The sequence below is a fragment of the Thunnus thynnus genome, chromosome 1 (genome assembly GCF_963924715.1).
Source record: "Thunnus thynnus chromosome 1, fThuThy2.1, whole genome shotgun sequence".
Classification (NCBI taxonomy): domain Eukaryota; kingdom Metazoa; phylum Chordata; class Actinopteri; order Scombriformes; family Scombridae; genus Thunnus; species Thunnus thynnus.
The window spans coordinates 8,491,716-8,514,396 of NC_089517.1; the positions used below are offsets into that span (position 1 = coordinate 8,491,716).

At 39.2% G+C, this 22,681-nt stretch overlaps 1 protein-coding gene across 1 annotated transcript in view; it reads left to right on the top strand.

The window, feature by feature from the left end:
• Positions 1-820: 820 nt before the first annotated feature.
• The window catches only part of lrrc4cb (leucine rich repeat containing 4C, genome duplicate b), a 41,538-nt gene continuing 19,677 nt past the window's right edge, over positions 821-22,681 (top strand). The window contains exon 1 of the mRNA XM_067574244.1: positions 821-2,094. The gene's annotated coding sequence lies outside the window, so the exon portion shown is untranslated. The remainder of the gene's footprint in view (positions 2,095-22,681) is intronic.

A 22,681-nucleotide genomic window follows, 5' to 3' on the forward strand; every position in this document is an offset into this window, starting at 1 on the left:
TGCGTTTCTTACTTTGGTGATTTCAATTACTCATAGGCTCTCCCTCAGCTCTCATTAGATTTTTGTGTGTGATCAAAACACCATGTAATACATTGCCAATATTAGTGATTTATAATCATCTTTGTTCTCTCTCTCTGCCTCTATCAGTCTCATAAAGAAGCTCATAGCCTCAGTGACCAGGAGCCACTCTGTCATGTGGCCGACTTGCGGCCCATTATGTCATCTAATGAGACAGGCTGCTCAGCTCAGATCAAATGAATGCACACTCACTTGTCTATCTGCAGGTCTTCAAGTCACTAAACCTCCCCACCTACAGTGCTGCCACACTGGTCTTTGCAGTGGATGCAGACCATCAGTAAAGGCTATCAGTAAGTAGGTTGCAGCCACGCAGAGGTTGCCTGGGTTACTTTTGTCTGCTATGAGACAGCTTTTGGAAAAGGAATAAATTGGTTGCACGTAAACATGCTAATTGAAAATAGCAGGTGGGGAAATAATGTCATGTCCCAGACAGTGTGACTAAAGCCCCATCATTATAGCTTCTGTGGCAGATTTTAACACGGTAGACACATTCACATATTCAGTCTGTGCTTTTAATGTGGGGGAGACCTGATAAGACCTAAAATGTGGATTTATTTGTGGATGCAGACAGTGGAAATGGTCCGTTTTGGATGACTGGATAGACAGCCTACTAACGCCTGTAGGTGGCAACCATACCTCATCAACAACTGAATCACGCATGCACGCGCGCACGCACGCACAAACACACACTCAAAGACATCAGATCTAGGCTTTATGCGTTAATGCTATTGATCCCTGATAATTAACGACCGCTGGGTGATTTAAATGGGCAGATGGACGCGCAGGCAAAGTGGTCAAAGTTAAAGTGGTCCCTGGGCAATACAGGATTACGCTCACGCCTACACACGCGCACACCTACCTACACTTTAGTTGCACACACACACGTGACTCGCGCACACACGCGCAAGACAGATCTGTGCCTGGAGACCGTGATTTCAACGTGCTCGCTATTCAAGTCATGGACTGCAGCGAGCGGGGGAACCATTAGGAGCCGGTGGCAAAAAAAAAAAAAAAAAAAAAAAAAAAAACCCGCTTTATTTGCAACACACGGATGATGCTTCTGCTGCCACACCACCCGGATCGGACACACTCTCACTGACAAGAGGAATTATTACTTATAGCCGCGTTTATATAATCAATACACCGGATTGCTCTTGGGGGGGAAATAGCATCCCGCGGATTGTTCCCATTCTACTTGGTAGAAAATCCCTACTGTATGCTCTGCGATTTTTAGAGCAGCCTATGGCACCCCATTTGTCCTGATGCGACGCTTGCGATGGTTGCAGTGGGACGGATATCCTTAATTTGATCCAATAGGCGTTCTCAGGTTTTTTTTTCTTTCTTTTTTTTTTTGTAGGACGCTTCTGCACCCCTTTCTGCTCTGACCTTATCATCAATGCTTTAAATAGGTAATTGTTAATTGCCATGTCTGTAAACTGATAATGAAATTTGTTTTGGGGGGGGAATGATCCGCGCAAAAAAACAGCCAGACTGCCAAATCAAAAATTAGTCCACTTTGGTTAGTGTTTTTTCTTTTTTCTTTTCTTTCTCCCTTTTGTTTCTTTGGTCGAATCTGATTTGGCGATTTTTCAAAGAGGAAACCACCGGTGGGAGTCAATTTTGGACTTGACTGGTTTGGGGAAAAGGGGGGCCTTCATAGACTCGATCCCCGTCAAAAACTCTGCAGGATTTCCCCCTTCCTCAGTCCAGAGGAATATCTTCAAGTCCAGGGGGGCTACTGCTGGTCCGCTGAGGGTTTTCATCGGCGCTCATTACATCCGAGGGAATGGTGGCCGCACCGCAGATCAACGCAACTCTTTCTCAATGTTTGGCATTTTTCGCAGGCGAGCATCTTGACTTGTGATCGAGAGAGACGCGGACTGCAGCAGCCTCCAATCCTTTTCACATGGAGATTTGTGCCTCGCTTGTGCTGCAAATCCTGAAAACGGGGACCGGGGCCCTGCTGATTTTTCCTACACTGCTCTCAAACTCGATTTTATTTATTCGAGAAAATGCGTAAGTATTTGATTGAATTCAGTCCAATGTAGCCCGTGTCTGGCGCGATATGCTCAGAACTGTGCTGTATATTCTCACGCAGACCGATTATTCACCGCCATTTAACTCGTGATTTGTGGTTTCATCGTAGACTTTAATGTAAGGAAAGATACTTTTTATTTTCTGTCATGTCCTTTTTTCATCTCTGTAGGTATTTTGTGATAGCTGTCGCATCCTATTTAGTGTGTGAGCGACTGTGTGTGGGTCTGAATGTCTGTATGAGATTTATAGAGAGATATATAGATGTAGATAAAGATAGATAGGGACAGAATGGGGGTTGAGGAGGTATAGTGGGGGGGAGGGGGGGTAGCTGGTGCAACAAATTGTGTGTTTAGCGCTCGGTAGGGACTGTATGGTTCTGTGGTACTCCCTGTTGCCAGCAGGACATTACTGCTAGAAAAAGGCCTACGTCATATGGTAATTCAAATTCAGTTCAGGTATTCTCAGCATACACGTTTGCAGCAAAAAGAGCGCCGGATTGGCCAGGTGGGCAGGCTGGCCCACAGGAAGGGTGCTTTGAGTTGGAAAGTGGCATCGCGAAAGCTTCAGGTCAAGCTTTATTTAACAGAATGTGCTCATGCTCAACCTCTGGTACACATTTCTTCTCTGTGCTACTGCGTGTTGACCCAGTATGTCTGCAAAACCTCAGCAAGCCACCCCGGTGATACACCTCAAGCAGAAATGATGTTGTCATTTCTCCTCACCACAGTCTGAACCGGTTAACCAGAAGTACAGGGTGCATTTTAAATTTTAAACTGTCAAGTCTTAGTGTTGTTGCTTTGGCAATACAACCTTTTTTTGAGATTTGAATAGGAGCTGTCCATCCGTGCGAGGTGCTGAAAATGCCCTGCTGCTCAAAATACTTGTGTGTTGGTTGAAATGGTTAGAGGGAGCTGCATTTGGAGCAGACATCACATCTGAAATCACTAGTGCTGCTGCAACCAAAAGCATTCCACTTAAACCTGGACTGGTTCATCCTCAAGTGTACACTTCCATATACACATCTGGTGATTTTATGACCTGCCTGTAAAATGAAGGACACAGTTGGAGTGTTTAAGAATGTAGGGTCAGCACCATATTTGTATGCACACATAAGCATAGGATACCCATTATTTTTCACCTATAGCCTGTTTGATTAGGTTTGGCATTTAATAATTAACTGATTAATTGAGTAATTTGCAAATGCAAGGGCATTTCAGTAAAGGATTCTGTCAGTAGTATCTGTGGACTAATTAAATGTCTAGATAGTTATTAGTTAGATAGAATATTATTGTCATTTAAGTTTGAAAGTATTAAAATGTGTGACCATATTAATATGTGACCATATTACACTAATGTGTAATATGGTCTGTAGCTACAAAATGCATCACACTTCCTTATCACCACAAAAACTTTTATGCCCCATCAATTAATTAGTCCTTTCACATTGAATTTTATAATTTGCATTACATTCAGTTCTAGGTTGGAAACATTAAAGTATCCTGTTATTTCTGTGCACTGTAACATACTGCTAAAATGAAAGCCACACTAATAAGTGTCTCAATAAGGCATTGGGCCACCATGAGCCATCTGAGCTGCTACACCGAGCCTTTGAGATTCTGAGAAAGCCTGGAGCTCAACCAGAAAAATTTGACTATTTTTCACAAGAAATAACATCTTTTGAACTTTAAAGGTGGTCGGCAATATTGTTCCTAGAGTAACTGCAGTGCTCTGCTTGGTTGAGAACTGGTCACCATTACTGTCAGGGTGATAAACATGATTTCCATGCTTAGCAAACCACTCTGGGACCTGTCATGCCTTGTGGATTTGGGTTTGTCACCTTGTAATAATCCTCCCTCATCAGGATAGAAACACCAGAGCAGAAGAAATGTGATCGCGCTGACAGGCATTGTAGGTTTTGGCATTTACCTGCCTGCTAAGGGACCAAATCAATGTAAACCATGCCAGGACCACTCACCAGAACAGCTCTGACAGAAGCCTTCACTGTGGGAAATAAGCACTTGGGCGAATAAATTTCTTTTCATGCGTGACACACATGTAGTCAACCACTGGTTCAGAACAGGGTGAACAGTGACTCATCTAACCATCAAATGTTTTTTCCTCCTCAGTAAACCACTGCTTTTGTTCTTGCACAACCTGATGCATAAAAGAGGTAAATTTCCTATAATAAGGTATTCATGTGATGCAGTTCCGACATAATATTGCTCTCTAAATTTCTCGTCACGAGCTGCCTTCTTACACCTTAGACATCTGTAGTGAGTTGATTCATAGTGCCTGTTTTTTTCTTTGTTTTTTTTGCATCTGGAAATAATGCACTGACATCACAGTTGAGAACCATATGTGCTTATTCTTCACAGGTGGTTATGTCTTTCTAACACATTTCCATGCCATCATCACCTAAGCCACATTTTTCAACCATCAAACATCATTAAGTTGAATGTTGTGAATCATAGTGGCAGCAGCAGCAAAATGTACTTCAACAGTCAGCCCACTATAAAAGTCACAGATTTGTCGTTTGAGCCACTGGAGCCAAAATAATGAGAAAACTGGATCTGCCCAGGGTTTTTGTCTGCAACACTAAGCACGGTGGGATAGTAATCACTGAGTAATTTGAAGGACCAGTAGCACACCTGTGTGGAATAATCTGCATGTGTTTTCCTTCTTTCTGATGTCAAGTGAACTGTCAATCAAAATATCATCTCTAATTAATTTCCTAAACTCTTTCAGTTATAGGTCAGCCACAAAAACAGTTCACTGGTGCTGCAGCCAAGTCTGTGTCTGGTATTGGTTGTTGCAGCCCAGTAAGAAATGTTGGATTTAAGAAATGCTGAAATTATTAGTCAATTAAATGAACAAAAATTAAGTTTAAGTATCTTTTCAAGCAAAATACCAAACATTATCTAGTTCCAGCGTCTTAGATGTAAGAATTAGCTGCTTTTCACTGTTTTATACCATTGAAAATGGATCACCTTTGGGCTTTGCATTGCAATTTGAAGACATCGACAAGGGCTCTGAGTAATTGTGAACGACATTTTTCATATTTTCTGGCATTTTATATACTAAACAATTCATTGATCCATCAAAAATAATAATAATCAGGAGATTAATCTATAATGAACATAATCATTTGTTTCATCCCTAGATTCAAAATATCTTTCTCACTTGGTCTTGCTTCACCCTTTTATTTAGAAAAAGACTGAGTAACCTCCTGACAAGCCTAATCACCTCTTTGTATAATGATGGTGTTTGTTAAGCTACAACAGATCTTTCTTTGCTGATACTAAGAACAGGGGTAGATTAATGTCTATGTTTGAAAGCTTTGAGATTCAACCTGTCAACAACAAAAATGCTGATTCACATTCAAATTACTATCTTCTCCATTGCACTTATGCTTCTGGCGATTGATGGGGACACACAGTGTTTTTGAGGGATATGCTTTACTATACTGGGGCACTGTTTTGTTGTTTCATCAATTTATATTGTCGTCTTGGCCTTCTGCATACTTCACTGTGTGATATGAGGATTGGTGCTGGGAGTGGCGATAATTTATGGCTGAGGTTCTGTCTGGATAAAGTGAAAAACAGCACAGTCCCCCCAGGCCTGGTGCTTTTTTATCTTAACTAATACAGAAGGATTGTGTGCATTTCTGTATGTATACGTACAGTATGTGTCTGTGTGACATAAATAAGCGTGCGGGATGCAGCTTGAGATTAGTCTGACTTCTAGCCGGCTCCATTTTGATAGATAGCGCTCTGTATCTTTCCAGTAGTACCTCCACAAAACATGTGTTTGTGTCGAGTCAAGAGACAGACCAATCTGAACGAGTTGGACTGCTCGGGTGTGAAAGAGTCCAATGTATGCCAGGCTGGAGAGACTTAGGATTCACTGTAGCAGCTTAAGTTATGCTTTTGTGCACCAGAAAGAGGATTATTCAGTGAATCCTGCTCTGTGTCATTCATGAGTCTGCATTTCTAAATCAACAAATATTAATGTGCTGATGTATGAAGAGGCTGTATCTGAGTCTGTGTGCTTGTGGACCCACTACTGTTCATTGTCGTTCAGTGTCCCTTATGTAGAGTGACAGTGTTGATGTCTGCGAAAAATCATAACTTATGACACAAATGTCATTATGACACATTCACTGTTTTGACTGCAGCCGTTGGTGTTTTATCTCACCATCTGTGTTGTGTACTATGTGTCTGTGGAGGCCTGCAGCAGGAACCAGCCATCAACTCCAGAGAGAGCCTCTAATAGAAAGAGTATGTTCAGGTTACAGGTACCATGTTTTTGCCTCTTCAGCAACCAGCCACTTTCTGAGATGCCATAATGCCTTTTATAGATTCCTCTACAGATTACCAGCAACCTATATATATATATATATATATATATATATATATACAGTTTAGAAATAATGCTCAAGTCAACATTATTTTCTGTGATTATAGGTACAGTGGTGCTGTGATGTGAGGCGCAGCTGAGCACCGCCTACTGCTCTGAAGAATGCATAATCACAGTAAACAATGTCCTAAAGGCAATTGTGGCTTTTATAGAGCACTTTCACTGCTGTTTTTGTACCATTTGAAAAGTTTTCTTTAGAGAGTAGGAATATGAATAAAATCAACACACATCATAACAGATGAACATTGGAATTTCCTGGCAATGTGTAGGGTTGATTACTGATAGCTAGTTGATAAATCATTCACTAAGTTCAGAGTCAAACAAATCTTTTCTTAAATCTTTTATCTCCACCATCTATTTTATTAGCAAAAACTGTCAAAACACATTCTGGTTATCATGTAACTGAAAAGGAAATACAGTGAGCATTGATTTGATTTGCAAGTCAAAAGATGTCTAGATGTCAAGGTTAAAACTGGGCTAAATTTGGATAAAAAAAATAAAAGTGTTTTATATTTTTGGGTTACATATAACTGCTGTTTGATAACACTTAACTAACTATATTTCAATGTGAAGAAGGTCCTGACTAACAACACTAAGAGTTGATGTGTGTGACATAGACATCTAAATAAAACTTGAAAAAATATGAATATGAACATATAATATACTCTGTTATTTTTGTGTTATGTGTTATTTTCAAAAAGAGCACCTCTTTTCCAAAAGGAAGTAACTGCACTTCGCCAAGACATAGTCATAACAAAAAAACACAACTTGTCAATTTTACACTTCCAATTTTGAACAGATGAAACAAATGAGATATTACATGTTATTTCCCAAAATGTCAAACTATTCCTTTAAGGATTTCAAATATGGTGTCCATATAACTGAATCCAATGTAAAAAATCATTGAAAACTTAATGTCCAAATTTATTGCAATGGTCTATTGGTTGAAAATAGTCAAACTGTTTTAATTCAGGCTAACCACCCACTAAAGGGTAAATCCAGATGTCTAGACATCTCTTGACCTGCAATTTACCAAATCAGTGCTATGTTGAATGTAATCTACCTGGAAAAAAAGTTAATTGTTGGGATGTCATAGTTTTTGATCGTTCATATTTAATCTATATTTTTAATTTTTATTTTAAAATCTTTATAACTTCTGTTACTTTAAATTGCTAACAGATAAACCTAAAAGGGGGGTTAAACAGGGTTCAGATTTTATGATGGGATTTGATACTGGATTCACATTTAGGAAAATGCAATCCAACCCTGAATGTACAATTAACCAAACCTTACATTTAACAGTTAACATACAATGGTCATGGAAAATGATAATTAGGTTAAACTGTCCATGTAAGGCTATTTTGAGGCCATTTTTCAGCTAAGACAAACAAGGTCAAAGGTACACAACAAAACATTTAACTTATTTGTCTAAGTGATTTTGAATACTTAAAATTTACTTAAAACACAGACCACTAAGTGATCAAATATTTCAATATTAATCTATAACATAAAGAACTTGAAAACCTATGTTTACTTTTCTCCCAAAGTATTCTTGTAACATGGATCCTGTTCCTTCAAGGAGTACGGCAGCTTGGATTCACAGCTGTCACGATGGATTCCAGAGACAAACCAGAGTCACGGTTGCCTGCATGGCAACAAGAAGTATCAAAATGTCCATACAAAACTTCTTAGAAGACTCCTGCAGCATAATCTACTTCTCCTCTGTCCATCTGTGTGGTCAGTCTGTTCCAAACAATCGTATATGTGCCAAAATATGGCAGCAGTGAGTGTTTGGAACAGAATATGGATGGACACTGTAGAAGAAGATTAAACTGAGGGAGAGGATTTGAAAGTTTTGTTGGATAATTTGATACTTTGTTTCACATGTGAACCTGTCTCATTGTTTTAATTTATAGTTACAGCTGTGAGTCCGAAACCTCCCTGAAGAAGCAAGATACAAAATCTTTAAAAAGTAAGGATTTGATACTAGTACTGATGAAATATTCTTTTAACTGACAGAAACAACTATGACTGGTCTGTGGTCTGAAATGAGCAGAAACAGAAACTAGAGAAACATATGTTAAGATAATTAAATCCTATTTCCAGACAACAACTTTAATATTGAATGATTCTGCATAACCCAGAATTACATCCAAGCTTTTTTTTAGAAAAATGTGCACCTTCTACAATACAGTATCTGTGCATGAACACCACGGTATGGTTAAAGACAGATCATGGTTAGGGCTGGATAATTAAAAGATGAATAGGAGATATCTGGTAAGGAGGTTCACATTTAATAATATGAAACACTATCACATTTATAAGGTTTCTGACAGGTGGTGTGCAAGAAGTTGAGCCTAAAATGAGTCATCTTTAATCATTGGTCATAATGACCAACAACCGTACCAACTTCCACAGGCCCATTACTCATTTTGTGCATTTGAACACTAAAAATCACACACTTTGAACTACTATTTCATTGCTTTCCTACTTTCTCTGTGAAACAAAACTCTTCACTGCTCTGCTTGTACTCCAGCAATGTACTGTATATCATGAGCTACCCACTTACAAGTTACAACCTACACCAAAGAAAGTAATATTTCTGCCATTTGATGCGTCAAGTTCAAACTTAGTGTAGGTGAAAGCAAGCCCTTGGAAGGGCTTTGCCTCAAAGCCTGGGTAAATCTCATTGTCTGCTTATCAGCTTCAAATTTACTCCGCCTTACTGAGATATTCCCATAGAGAATTAGGGATGATAGCTGAAGTGATGACTGTCATGATGAGTCTCTATCTCTCTCACGTTCAATGTCCCCCTCCTTTTTCTCTCTCTCTCACTTTCCTCTAGTTATCTAATTCCCCACATAGTAATATACATTTTATCTCCTGCCAGTTAATTTAGATCAGATGACTTTGATGAGAATATCTTTACATTACTTAAAGCCGTGCATGCATGGACTTTCATGTTGCAACTCATGAGGAAAAGACAGCGATTCATGGTACAATGAAGAGCGTCACCAATCACCAATCACCAGTCACTGCAAGAATGAAATCAATATCTAGTTCATTAATGCTTTGGCAAACAGTGCAGATTCTTGTTGCTGGAATACACTAGATTGGCTTAATTGGCAAAGATGAAACCCTAGTAACTGGCGCCAAGTCAAACACTACTAAACCGAGAAGGGAATCTTGTAAGGCTGACAAGATTGCCTCTTTAGTGTGTGGCTCAGAGTCGCCTCTGCTACATTTTTTCCCGCTTTTATGACAACACTTTTCTTCAACCACTGTGTTTTCTGGGCTCGAACAAGGCCGTTAGAACATCTTGTTCCCTTGGTGCCATGCACTAATACATTATTGGTGAACCTCATAAGAGCATTTTGTCCTTCAAATTCAAAGGAAAAGAAAGAGAAAAGCTCTCATGGCGCTATTCTTTGTGTTTTGTATCCTCAATAACAACACAAAGTGCCTTTCATTTATTGTGAAATGTATTAAGATGAGGCTAAGTATCCTATGCAGCTGGAGTAGTTAAAGGACAGTTGCAATACAATTTGATCGTTTACTTATTTCCGGCAACCTGTACTTGATTTACATCACTGAAGAAAGGGATGTCCCAATCACAGCCCTATTATTGAGTATATACTGATACCACATTCAATACAACAATTAGTTTATGTTTTTACTATTTATTACTATGTAATGCAGTTGCACAATGTCCATATTAAAATGAGTAAAGCGATATGTGACAGATGAAGTTAGTTAAGTTAGTTAAGACTACATCACAAGTTTTCTATTATATCTGTGGAGAGAGGACTGTCAGGATTTGTTCTTTCTTGTGCACGAAATTAATTCTGCAGTTTAAATGAATATTTCTGATCAACAACAGCATTTCAAAGGTGTATTTCACCTGCAAAATGTATTGAAATAGATGCAAAACTTCTGATCCACATTGTCATTTCGTGCACTCTGGTTCTCTCGTGGGTCACTTGCTCACATTATTGCATGATATCAGTATTTTAAGAAAGCACTTTGTGGTGTTCAGACATCAGCTGTCTGAACACCACAGAGTGCTTACTTAAAATACCCAAAGCAAACAAATAAATGAAATGGATCAGGCTTTGCTGTTACTGAACCATTAAAAAAAGTGCCTGGATCAGAATCCTCAGCACGTACTGTATCCAAAATCATGTGCATGACTAGAGACCACTTTGGTTAAGTGGAAAATAGGCTTTTCGTGTGTTAGGTGTTTATGTTTAGTTTCAAATTGAGCTGAAAGGATTGGTATATTAGTCAGTTATTATTATTATTATTATCATTGTCATTTAAGTCATTTTTAAGCAAAAGATGTCCAAAATTCACTGGTTCCAGCTTCTCAAATGTGAGGATATGCAGCTTTTAAGAGTCTAAGTGAAAAATTCTAAATTGATAGGCATTTAGCACTCTTTTCTGACATTTCATAGAGCAAATTATCCATTATCAAATCAGGAAAGTCATCAGTAGATAAATTAAAAATTAAAATGATTGTTAGTTGCAACACTCATTTTGAGCTCTTCAATTATCAGTGGCCCTCCAACTTAATAATTTATTACACCTTAAGCTCAGTAACCGTTATACATTTCCCTATAATGTCTTTGTGAATACACATCTGAAGCTGAATTTTGCAAGCTTGTCTAACCAGCACCTGCTGCTTGGACTTTAATTATCCAGGCAGGGAATAAAGACACAAACTGAGGGGAGTCCCAAGTCTTTATCTCATTCACACCTTGGTAATGAAAACAACTAACAATATGGGCCTGTTTATAATGTTGGAGACCATGGCACTGCTTGACTAACTGACCTACCACTTGCAGTGCAGTGTTTTTATTTAGCAGGTCCTGTCATCTAATTGGATAAGACTGCATCACTGTCCTGGATACAGAAATACACACATTGTTTCTGTGTCCAATCAGGCAAGAGAATAAGTCTTTCATTCACTTTTCTTTCCTCACTGACAGTGTATGAACAAGAGTGCAAGGCAGAGGTGAAAACTTTGTATCTCCAAAATGTCAACTTTCCAGGGGCTGAAAAGAGAACAGCCTTGTTTTTAGCTTGACAGCCATGTATTGAGTCGATATATATATAATGGGTTTTGAAAAGGTTTTCAAAAGGGAAAGGGTTTATCTCAATCCAAAGAGGAAAGGAGCCTCTTAAATAGACTAAAACATGGAAATAACCAACATTTAAGAACCATCATGTTTTCATAATGCATCCATAGTGGGTCACATCACAACTAGGGCTGCAACTAGAGTCGTCATAATTGTCATTTCAACATAGTTGATAGGGATTTGTTCAGTTTCTCAATCAATTATCTGTAAAATGTCAAACAAGACTAAGAGTCTGCAGTCATGCCAGCAGTTCTGTGAGGCTGTACTTAGGCACAGCGGTGCTTTTAGCTAAATGCTAATGTCAACATGCTTACATGCTCACAATAACAATGTAAACGTGCTGATGCTAAGCCAGTATAATGGTTACCATAGTTACCATTTTAGTTTAGTGTGTTAGCATTATAACATGTGCCAGTTAGCATTAAAGACAAAGTACAGCTGAGCCTGTTGGGAATGTCATTAGTTTGTCAGGTATTTGATCATAAACCAGTATCGTATCGGACAAATTTAGCGCTGCCATCATTAACAGGATGAAGGCACTGGAGGAAAAATCAGGGGATCATCAAAGTTATTTCAACTCAACCTAAGGGGGACATGAATGTTTGTACCAAAGTTCATGGTAATCCATCCAATTTTGATACGGATTAATTTTAAAATTTTTTATCCCTTTTCATCTAGCGCCATTATCAGGCCAAAATTTCTGTTTGTCCAATAGTTTGTTTTATGACCAAATACCTGACAAAATAATGACATTGCTATCAACCTCAGCTGTACTATGTGTTTTATAGCCAAACTTTATATAAGCTTGGTAGACTAATTTAGGATTGTACTGTCACCGAAATACTGAACTGATGTGCAAGTCAGCGTTAGCTAATTTTGCCAGCCCACCCACCTAAAGTTAGCTTGTTGATCGGACAGGATTTGGCTGTGGAGATGGGACATACACAAAGGAGCCGAATCATAGTTGGCTCTTCTAAGTTTAATGTGGCTATTAACAGGGCTGCCAACTCTCATGCATTGACCGTGAGACTCGTGCAATTGACACTTTTCACACACTCTCACGCCACACATCCATTTTCTCACGCAGTGAAAAACAAAGTCACCGATAACGTTGCAGCGCAAAAAGAGGACACTGACAGCACACAGACAGACAAGACAGAGCAGCACAGCGCAACAGCAGCACCATGCAGCCAGGAGTTATTCAGACCATCAGGGGGAAAGCGAGAAAGCAGGCTAGCATTATCATTGTGAGCATGTTAACATGCTGACATTAGCATTTAGCTCAAAGCACCACTGTGCTTAAGTACAGCCTCATAAAGTCTGAGGGAAATGTTTGAGTTTTGGACTGTTGGACGGACAAAACAAGCAATTTGAAAATGTCGTCTTGGGCTCTAGAAAAGAAAGAAAATTTGTTTTACAATTTTCTGATATTTTATAGACCAAACAATTGTTCAACTTATCAGAAGAATAGCCTGCAAATCAACGGATGCAAATCAGCTTCGAGCTAACTCTGGTGCAGTGCATCTCTAATGTTTAAAACTGCACACTGTCCCAATCAATAAATCAGTTGAGCCCTAAACATTATTATTGTGCAATTTGCACCTTATTTCACTGAAACGATGTCTTGAGCCAGACAAGCATCAACATCTCTACTTACAAGATTGTGTACTTACAAGTATCCCCCAGCCATGTTTTCTCATTCTTGGGGGATGATGATATGTAGACTATATGTCATGAGTCATTTAATATAGCGTGGAGCAGCTAGGCTAAGGGGCATATGGGCATGTTGGAGCACAGCCATGCGGCTTAAGGCAGGGTAAACGGATGGGCAGGGATTGTTGGTGCATTAGCTGTGCGGCTCCATGTTTCAATGTTGTTTCTACAGTCAGCACACTGTTTATCCAGCAGCAGTAAATAAAACATTACAATCAGATTTTTTGCTCCATGTTAGAGAAAGTTGGTACTCTAGGGAATTAAGGCTGTCACACTGTAAATAGTGTTTGTCTGTGCGTGAATATGCTGATGAGAGAGACAGAATGAAAAAGAGAGACAGCAGGAGAGGGAGAGAGCTTGTGATCCACGAAAATATCCTTGGTGACGAAAGACACCGTATTTGCACATTATTCACAGACAGTTTGTACTAACAATGAAATTCTGCTAAGGCTATGATTGGCTGTGATTGGCTAAATGCACCAGAGAAAATGCTGCTGCAGAACTAGAGAGCTGACGACGGACTGTGTGTGTCGACTGTTGATTATGGGGAGAGCCTGTGGTTCCATCTATTTCATATTCATGAGCCAAATGGCGCACGTTGTAATATTCATGAACAAATTAGACGTTCAAAACACCAGTGTGAGTGAGGCCGTATGCAGAATGCATAGGGACTCATAAACATAACTTTCACTTGAAACTCTATCCCCATTTCCTGGCCCAGTGCATGAATTTCAATTTTTTCTTTCCATCGCTGATCCTGATGCCGCGTTCCCTGTTAAAATGAGCTGAATATATCCCACAGAATTTATTTATTATAATATTATTTATTATAATACTGGATTGCTGTCCTCACAGCAGTTTCCACCATCTACAAGCAGTGGTGAAGCAAAGACAGTCTTTTTTTCATATATCCTGTTTACTGTACAAGAGGTTGAGAGCCGACTGGCTTGTAAGAGACCAGCTTTGTTCTGCCTCTCTGATCAGCTGGCTTGCTAGCAGTCGGGACGGAGCAACAGAAGTGTGTCCAATCAAGCTGAGCCCTGTTTTAAAAGGCCCTGCAGTCCTTGGGCAGAGGCCGCGTTTATGACCCAAAATCGAGGAGACGAGTCTGGCCCTCTTCCAAGCCCTCAAGCTCGTATATTCTGTTTGAGCATATCCAGAGGAAAGTGTAGCACTGCAAGGAGGCCCCATGAGACACCTGTACATGTGTTTCTGAGTGTGTGTGTCTGTGTGTGTATATATGTGTGTGTGTAAACAGTGTGTAGGATGAAAGAAAACCTTGTTAACCTTCAAACCTGCCATAATTTTTGAACTGTAGACACAGGTGGAGGCTTAGCATTAACAATAAAGGGATTTCAGATGCACTGATAAGAAAAGGTGTGCAACATCACGGATCATTTCTGAAGGTCATAGAGAAAAACGTACATCATACTGGAAAGCATATGGACCTACAGAATACTATCACTCTTAGCCATATAGCTCAGGGTTGCTAGAAATGACCTTTGACTTCAATTAACAATCAAATTAAAAAGCACTTCATTTACATTAGGTAAATGGGCATTGACAGTAATTTTTGTGATTACATTGCAGTTGGTCAATCACTATAATGGTGTGGATTTATAGCACATTGTTCCCATTAGGTGATCAAAGTGTTTAACATCACAGAAAATTAATCAGCAACCATTCTGATAATCAAACAATTGTTTAAATATTTTTTCATTTCACAAACATTTGCTGGTTCAAATTTCAAATTTGCAGCTTTTCTTGGTCTTACAGTACTATGAAATTTAATATTTTACACTTTTGTACTACTTGGTTGGACACCATAAGACATTTGAGAATGTCACCTTGGACTCTGATGTGCGTTTTTCATCATTTTCTGGTTTTATTGACCAAATGTTAGATTGATTAATCATGAAAATAACTGGCAGATTATTCAATGACAAAAATAACTGTTAGTTGCAGCCCTTTTAAGGTGTGGTTACTGACCAAAATATGAAATTTCTCCTTCCTAATATTTAAGACTGGCCTGCAGAAATGGCTGACTTACTTCAAAAATGCTTCTACCTTGCAAAATGTAGCAAACCTCTTTTAAATTCTTCACATTCTTCACAGTTTCAAACTTAATACAAGTCCCAAAAAATGTCACAAGTGTGACAGGAATGTTGTCTGCTGGATGCAGACTTTGAGTCTGCCACTATATAGCCATTTTTATGTGTGATGTGTAATGGTGTGTTTTTCCTCAGAGTAGATCTATGCCAGCGTGCTTGCCAGCCTACAGTTTTGCCTCACTCATGGTGATCAATAGGCATTAGCTTGAGACAATTGTTTTGTCAAGTAGGTTGTTCATTGAGTGATTGGCACCTCTCCACTTCACTCAGACATCAACATGAACCTACACACCTGACTAAGTGAAGACACTTCTCAACCTGGATGAATGAACGTGCCACACATGGGGCTGTCGTTGCCCTTTTCTCTCTGGAAAAACAAACAAACAAAAATAAACATCTGTTCAGAAGATATTAAATTATCCATCACATATGTGCCGTTCTGGAGTGCAAAGACCAACAACATATTTTGCTGTTTAATTTGGAGGACTTGTTGGATGTAGCCCTTAAGCACTAATCTAGTTGCAGGTTGCCCATGGTCTTTGTCTGGCTACTACTTCTAAATAGTTAAGACAGTTCCAAGGAGAAATTTCCCCACAGACATTTATAAAGTTTAACTTCATTTGAAATCTGTAAGACCTACTGTAAAATAGTTTTTCACAAAGTTTAGGCATTTCAAAGGGAATGGTTTGGGTTCAATAGATTTTTTTTTTTTTTTATTGAATTGGAATCCACAACCTGTACCATTGCTACAACCTGAAAATTAGATGAGCAGCAGAAGAAATGTTGATTATTTATGTTGAAATAGCAGATTTAGCCATCTTACTTTTACAGCTTATTTTTCACGAGCTTCTCGAGGGTCTGAAAATCATAATTAAATGTTGACAAGATTAAAATATTGATGTGATATTCATAAAATAAATTGGAGATTGTCGTGAAATTGATATGACGCAAGCAGCTAGATTAGTTCTCTCGAGAAGAGTCGTTCTTGTTGAAATACAAAAGCCCACACTCCACTCACGGTGGTAGAGTGGTGTCACACAGTGATGCTTCTTTTTCCTCACAAGCAATCTTTAGTTGAGAACAGACACCGGCATGCAATAGACAAAAGTTTCATTTTAGCTGTTAAGGAATTAACATTAATGAGCTACAGATGATAAATCAAAATGAAGATAATGTTTGTCATTTCAGTCACCGACAGCCATGGTCAGTGCTGACTGAAAATGAGAATAAACATTGGCAATTGTGCACCTAATCTAAGGTGATATATGACATAATGCCATTTGCTGCCATAGTGTTGCAATGTTAGTCTTTGTTAAAGACTGCAAATCAGTATTCTCCAGTCTTTTCTCCCCTCTAATGGTCCATCTTTATTTGACCAGGCTGAGTTAATTCGCAGTTGATTTCAGGGCTTAAATTTTGCAAAACAACAACTGGGACTGTAAAATCTAATCTGGCTTTGCATGCCAACAAATCTGTTGCTGTTGATAACGAAAGAGATTTTTAAAAATTTCCCATTCATACATATACAGTGCAAATGCAACTGTAGCTGATTTTTTTCCCACTCCTGAAGAGGAATGGGAAAAAAATCCATCATTGCAACGTCTAATGAGTCAAACTGATTTGTGCTTGATTTGTCAGGTTACACAGTCATCATAGAAACATGTACCACTGCCTGTGCAGTGGCCCTTGTTGGAATACATATGGGACAATGGATAACACCTCATTTAGAATGTCAAACTTATTAAATGATATCGTAGTTGCGTATTCATGTGCAGCTCCCTGTACATTAATGCAGTCTGAATTGTAAGGAAGGATGCAGTGAATAGGAATTTGCACAACAAAGAATTGATCTATCAGTATCTAGGGAGGCAGAGAATGTGGCAGTGGACTTCGAGATGTGCAACAGGAGGGATAATTTAATTATTGAAAATCTTGTGGGCTCCTTCCTCTGCTTTCCTCTACAGTGTTCAAGGTTAATTGTCATAAGGTCAGGCCAATCTACCACCAAGGCATGAGGGAGGGGATGAGCGGAGAAACACCAGACCAAATTCAATTTTATTAAGATGATTGTGCATTCAAGCAATATTTTCCATTACACATTGATTCTTCAGTGCGGGCTACCTACTGGCAGCTTCAAAGAGTTGCTCCAATTTTCTTCATAAGTTACTGCTTGTCCCCTCCTCTCACCGACATTACAGCAAATGGGTAAACCAATGCAACATATTTACTGGAGAACTAAGTGTTAGTAAAACGTAATATGAAATGTCTTCTGAACCATACCCTAAACTCAGGCTCTTGGCTGTGAGATTAACAAAAGGTTTTTGGCATTGCAAAGGCGCTGGAGATAGACGCAGGCCATTCCAGACACCAGCATGTTAGCATGTCTCAGCCGTTTAGAGGATTGCTTGTGTAATGCCATCTGTATTCAGGGGATGAACACACACTTTTACACCAGGGCAGAGAGAGAGGAGCAACAGTGACTTGAGCCAACATCTGTCGCTTTCCCTCTATCTTCCATTCACTCATGCTCTAGTCGTTTTCATCCACTTAAAATCGTGACACAAGCCCGGATGTGTTAATTGAAGAAACAATTTACTCTTCAGAATAAACACGAAGGATAAAAGTGTTTGTGAACATGGAACATGAACTGCTACATGACGGATTGGCTGTTGATGTAAAACGCTTGGTAAATAATTTGTTCCTCCTCATTTATGGAGTAAGCTCTGTCATACACAACAGTAAATCCACACATTCAGCGTTCCATGTAGAAGAAAGGGGGACAGTTTAGTAATAGTTATTAAATCAAAAGCTGAAATTCTTTAGTCAGTGGTTCCAGTGGATGGTGCGGATTAGTAGAAATATAATCGACAGCTGTTTTGATAATCAATTGAAAGTTATTTTTCAAAAATGCAAAACATTCCCTTGTTTCAGCTTCTCAAATATGAATAATTGTTGCTTTAAGTTGTAATGCTTAAGATTTCAGTCATGGTTAATTTTGCGACACCCATGGTTATTGGCGATAACAGCAAGTGAGGTTAGACTGTATATAAAGTATTGAACCATAGACTGTATATAAAGATGGACATAGCAAGATGTGACATCACCCATTGGTTTACATTGGAGCAGGTCTGAGACCCAGTTTCAGCTTATGGTCAATGCCATCTTTTCCGTGTGGAGTCATTGCCTTTCACACTCTGGAAACACGTCCTGCTGCCTTAGATACCCCTTTCCACCTAGCAGTTTGAGGGCCGGTTCAGAGCCAGTGCCTAATCTCGGACCAGCTCTTAGTGTTTCGACAGCCAAAGAACTGGCTCTAGGCCAGGAAAACTGGTTGCAGAGCAGCACCAACACTTTGCTGGTCTAGAAAAAAGAACCACTTACATCAGTGACTGGGGGCGTAATTATTGTGACCAACCAAAACCAAAATGACAATGGTGCAATGCAATGGTGTAGATTTTGAGCCAAACTAAAAGCTGTTAATATGTCACTTCATTAGGTTTTAATATTTTTTCAGGCAAGAAAGTAACCATTTAGATCCCCAATATGTGGTGAGTTTATCCAAATAATGCCTGTTTGGAAATTTGCTGTGACGTTTTCGGAGATGTTTGGAGCTGCTGGCCTGGTTAGACCCATCATGTGATTGCATCACATGACTAAGACAGTCATGAGTATACTTCAGAGTGAACAGTCTGTTGGTGATGGCTTACTTAATCGATCATTTAGTAGGCAGTATGCAGTACATACCAATTGAGTATGTAGTAGGCAGTAAGTTAGTATGTGATTTCAAACTGTGAAGCTGTAGTGTAGTCCACTATTCTTGTTGTGCTTGAAGTTCTTTTCTGTTTTATTACAGGTGTCAACCAGCATTAAGGTGCATTACTGCCACTATGTTGGAGTGTGAAGTGCTTGAAGTTGGCGTTTATGTTGCTACGAAACCGGAGGCGTATACTAGCCTCTTTCACAGGCTTTCTAGCCTGTGGAAAAGCAACCTGTTCTTAGAAAGGTCGCTAGTTGAACCAACTGTGAACCGGCACCAGCCCAGAACCAGAACTAGGTTCGAGTTGGTGGAAAGGGGATAAGACTGAAGCAGATGCTAGTTTACTTTGAACACAGAGTGGTGCACACTTGGGCTTATCTTAGCTACTTTAGCTAAATTGTGATAACAGGGCAGGTATCATACAAAAGTAACATTAAGCAAACTGTCAATCGCAACTGTCAATCAACGGCCACACAGCAGACCTCAAAGCCTACTATAAGTCTTCAAATCTTATTAACGGACCAACAATGAATAGCTTTTTGAAAAGAAATTGAGTTGTTAGACAACTCATTGAAAAAGCTGTATCATGTAACCACAAAGCTCTGATCGTCACATCTGTAACAAGCTTGACAGCAGAGATCCTATCCTCTCGTTTGATTTTATCTCACCCCCTCTATTATCGCGTCATCAGACAGAAGATGAAGGTGCTCAGTCAGACAGTCAGATCGTCTCTTCTGAACAATTTGTAAAGAACAGAATTGCCCATACACACACCCAGACCTCCAAAAGGCATTTAAATGTCTCTGCTGCTGCTGCTGCTGATTTCTCTGCTGGGCTTCAGGTAGAGTGGGGGACAGTGATGACATTAATGACAGGGGTGAAGGTTGTAAACGGTTCAGGAGTTGACAGAGATGTGACACCTGTCCTCACTGTAATAGTACATGCTCAGTGATGCAGATCCATGCAGAAGCTGCCATGCTGAAACTGCTGTGTTCCTCTTCAAAGGAAATGTTCGTGCAGTCAGTCTATGATTGAGGCCAAAGTATACGCAATGGACTTGTAGCCCTCTGTTGACTCAGCGGTCACTTGCTTCCGTTCAGGAGACACTTTGTTTTTATCTCTAAATGTGATGAGATTTTTTTTAACATTTTATTTTGGCCGCACCTTTAGTGACAAATGATCATTGCTTTGTCCAAAAAAAGAAAGAGTCTGTTTCCTCGTTGTCCTCCATCATCTTTAAGTGCTTTTCATCTTTGGATGACAGCACCGACCTTCACTCTACTTTTGGCTTGCAGATGGTTATTTCCATGTAGAGAAATCCATTTATCCTTTTCCTTACATTTATGTAATTTCATTGTCTGTAGGTGGCATCTTTTTTTGTGCTTGTTTAGTTGTGTGTCTGCTAACTACCCAGGTATTCTTCTGTTTATTCCAAACAAGCTGTTGTTGCTGCTCCAAGAAAAGCAGAAGCATCATTTTCTGTGCTGAACAGGAGTTTTTCTTTTCTACAAGACCTACGAGACACTGAGTGCTTAGAACTGCAAATAGAAAAGTTTCCGTGACCTGGATATGTATTGAATCATTAGCATACTGTATGAATTGTCAATCGAAAACAATAATAGACATTGAAGACTGTTCTACTTTTAAGTTTTGATGTGTTCTGAGTTGGTAATCAGAGGTTGTTATTGACTTGGCTTCTTGATTGGTTTTGTGTTAAAAAGCGATTAAATTATGGATTCACATACATATGTGCAGATGGTTCTAATTATTTCAGCATCTTTATGGAGCTTGTTGTACATTTGTATTCTGGTAAGCTTCTGGTTTCATTCTCATGCACAAATCAGCCTGTATAATCTATCTCCCTCCCTCTCTCTCTCTCAAACACACACACACACACACAAGCTTCCCAGAGGAAGATTTTGAAATGTAGTCAACAGATAGTAATAAAAAAAACAAGAAGCTGGAGGTTATAGCCATTGATCTGAACCACCAGACAATTAGTATATTGGTTGGAATAAACAGGCGCATTACAGACACCCTGATACTTGTAGGATTATTTTGACTCCAACCTTTACCACCGCTGTCAAAACAAGGCCGGGATCAAATAAACATGCTTGTGTTTGTTTGTTTTTTAATGGAGCGTGACATACAGTATATTTATTTTTTATAAAGTTTTTATGCATACACTGTCTGCATTTAAACACAATAAAAAAACTGTCGAAACAACTTCCTCAGACATATGTAAATAAATGCAACCTGAGTTAATGTGATTTGATTCTCTAATGTATATCTTGACGTTTAGAATGCAGATTTTAATTAGAGTTTGCTTCACATATACTGTATAATAAACAGGCAGTGTTTTGTTCCTCATTTATAGGTCATGTTGCGCATTTGCATATTTCTATTTTGGATGCATTCTCGTGTCAGAAAAATGTCACCCCGTGTACTTACTGCACAAGAAGAGTCCTGACAGCAAGTTGCATCCTTAAAACATGTAAACATGATTTATAAAACCCTAAAGCATAAGTGCTAAACCAGTCTATCATAGCTCTTTCCATTTTGGAGCAGGCCCTGATTTTAATTACTATACATGGTGAATTAGCTAATGAATAATGAATGGATTCCTCACACTAAGTGCTCTGACTGCTAATGCACTTGCAATTCTCTCACTCTACAACCCCCTTATACACTGCCAATGTTGCCTTCTGATTTTGGCTTTTTTCACACTCCTCTCCAAGTCTGATTCACACACACAATTTCTTACCATCTCTGCTTTTCTCACTCTCACTCAGATTTGATTAGATTTTCCTCTGTAAGGAATTATTTTAGTGATGAGAGTAGAGAATGAGACGGAGACAGAGACAGAGAAAGGCTCCAGGATAGAGGGAGACAGATAGTGGTTCTCAAGGGAATGAGAGAGAAGCAGAAAGGTGCTTCGAGGAAAGAGAAAAAACTGAAGGATTAAGGTGCAGTGGAGCTGCAGATTTGCAGAGAGGAGAAAGACAGTGTACTCAGTGTGCATAACTTTAAAATCCACGGAGCCGAGATAAAAATCTACAAACATACATTTTCAAATATAGTAAAATATATTTAATATTGACTCATACAAGGAGAAGATTGTCTGTTTAAACTTGCACATACCAGACAGAAAGATTCTCTCTACAGTTTGCATGTTCTCTGCATGTCTGTATGTTGTTTTCTGCAGCTGCTATAGTTTCCTCCTGTAGTCCAAAGACATGCAGGTTAAGTGACTTGGAGACTGTAAAGTGCTTGTAGGTGTGAATGTGTCTATATGTGAATGTGTCTCTCTATATGTGTTAGCACTGTTATAGACTGGTGACCTGTCCAGTGCAGTTCTCACCCAGTGCATCAGCCACCGAAGACACTGAACACAACAAGTGGTATAAACAATGTATGGATTTGCTGGCAGT